The 2,078-nt window shown below is 45.9% G+C and overlaps 1 protein-coding gene across 1 annotated transcript in view; it reads left to right on the top strand.

The window, feature by feature from the left end:
* Positions 1 to 2,078, top strand: part of KIF26B (kinesin family member 26B) — a 463,889-nt gene that overhangs the window by 408,628 nt on the left and 53,183 nt on the right. The window lies entirely within an intron of this gene.

Raw genomic sequence — 2,078 nt, 5'->3', positions numbered from 1 at the left:
TTCATTGGTTTACATAGTATCTTGTTGTTTATAGTAAGTATAAGTGATATATATAAGTTTGTGAGGAGACACAGCTGAACTATTCAGGAGTATACAGCTGATTTTTTGTGGCAAAAATGCGCAAACTAGAACACAGCCTCCATTCACCATGAGCCCTCAGGGTCAGCCAGGATGTCTTACACAGGTGACCAAGAGCATGGGTGCAACTGGTCAGCTGTAAGGCAGTGCTGCCCAGTAGACTCACCTGAAGAGCCTTTAAACACAGCCAAGTTAAATTTGAAGGTCTCAGAGAGGGAGCCAGGTGTCAGTATCCTTATAAAGAATCCTAGGTGATTCCAATGTGCACCAAAGTTTGGGCACCTCTAGCTTAGAAGAGGGTGAGTTCCAAGAACTTCTCCAAGCTTTGCAGTTAGCTTCGGATCTTCATTGGATATTCAGCATTAATCTTCTAAAAGATCTTGGGAGATTTATTTCATATTTGTGGCCCTCAATTTTCTCATCTATAAAAGGGGGCTAATTTCTGTATCCCAGGATTGTTGGGAAGATGTGGTATTAGGAGAGTTAGAATTTTCCTGGTACTTTGCAGGGGGTTATTACAGTGTGGCTCAGGAGGAGGTGAAACTATTGTGTTGCTTCCTGCTGGTAGAATAAGGCATGTGGGGAATTTGGTCTGGTCAGAGTCTAGACTTAAAGTATACACATTAGAATATAAATCAAAAATTACTCACAGCAGGCTGAGTTATGTCCCTTTAACCCTGTGGCCTTTTCAGAAATCTGAAAAGTCGATGAGGAATCTGCTTCTGACCTGCTAATAATAAGCACCTACTCCATCCGTTGTAAAACTAGTTTCTCCCTCGCCACTTGTAGTGATGTAAATTCTTGATAATAGCAGCTGGCCGGTGCTGAACCACCACGCGTGGAATGCAGAATTCTGTGACTGCTGACGCTTGGGGGCGTACAGAGCAGAGCGTGATCTTTCCATTATCTAAAGGTGACTCTCAGTTTGAGTCATGCAGGTATAATTATAGGTATTTTGTCATGTTCTTCTTCAGCACAGTCTAAACTGCATCTTTTGTTCTCCGGGTTCTGTTTTACGACGGGTACGTTACGCGTTTTATTCCATTACATCAAATGGACTGTTAGAGCCTGAAAGTCCACATTGGTCCCTGTCTTTGCCCTTTAATCTGCAGTATGTGTGGAATCATTGAGCTTCTCCTGTCTGTATAATTAGGCTGCCAAACATGGTATTTTGCTGTAAAAATAACTGTTTCCTTACCGCGTTGCCATGACCCAACCTTGCATGATACAGAATAGAATGGAAGGAAAGGGACGTATCTTCCCCTTTAAGGGGTGTTACTGGCCAGGGTGGAAGATGAATAAAACATAGCATCCTAACGTAGAAAGGTCTTTGTCACAGATGTGCCAGAGCAGGTAGTCAGGATTCCCATGCTGCGCTTTCTGTAAATATGCTTCCCCTGTGGGTCAGTACCGTACGCGGAAGGTGGGGAGAGGTAGAGACCAGGCTGAGGTTAGGACCGTGGGTCCTGATCGTTGTCATCCTACGGCAGGAGCAGTGCCTTGCCGTCCTCGTCAGCGCTGTCCTGTGGGCCCCCAGGTCCTGCACCCTCCCCAGGCAGGAGCCTCAGGCTCTGACACAGCCATGCACCTTGCATTAGCTTTCTCCTCCAACACCTCTCACCCCGAATTACACGGCCTCCACAACAGCTTTGGGAAGTCCTCATCTCTCCCTCTGCTGTTTTCCGTCTGTCCAGAGTAGGGAAATTTGGTGTCCTTGAAGCAGCAGGACTGGGGCCACCTGGAAAGGTAGGACTCTAGGACTCTCCTGCTGCCTGGGAAAGAGGGAGAGGCAAGAGAGATAGATCAGGATGGAAGTGATGTGCTGAGGGCCACACTGGCCTGGGAGAGTGCGTCTGGGCCAGGAAGGCAGCCTTGTACTTCTGACATCTCATATGAGATGACATCTCAGACTTGTTTTTATTTGCATTTCTTTAATTAATGACAAGATGCATTCTTCATATGCTTATTGGCCATTGTATATTGCCTTTTGAGAAATATCT

The sequence above is a fragment of the Otolemur garnettii genome, unplaced genomic scaffold, assembly GCF_000181295.1.
Source record: "Otolemur garnettii isolate 467f Iridium unplaced genomic scaffold, OtoGar3 scaffold00141, whole genome shotgun sequence".
NCBI lineage: Eukaryota > Metazoa > Chordata > Mammalia > Primates > Galagidae > Otolemur > Otolemur garnettii.
This window is presented reverse-complemented; position numbering and strand designations above follow the sequence as displayed.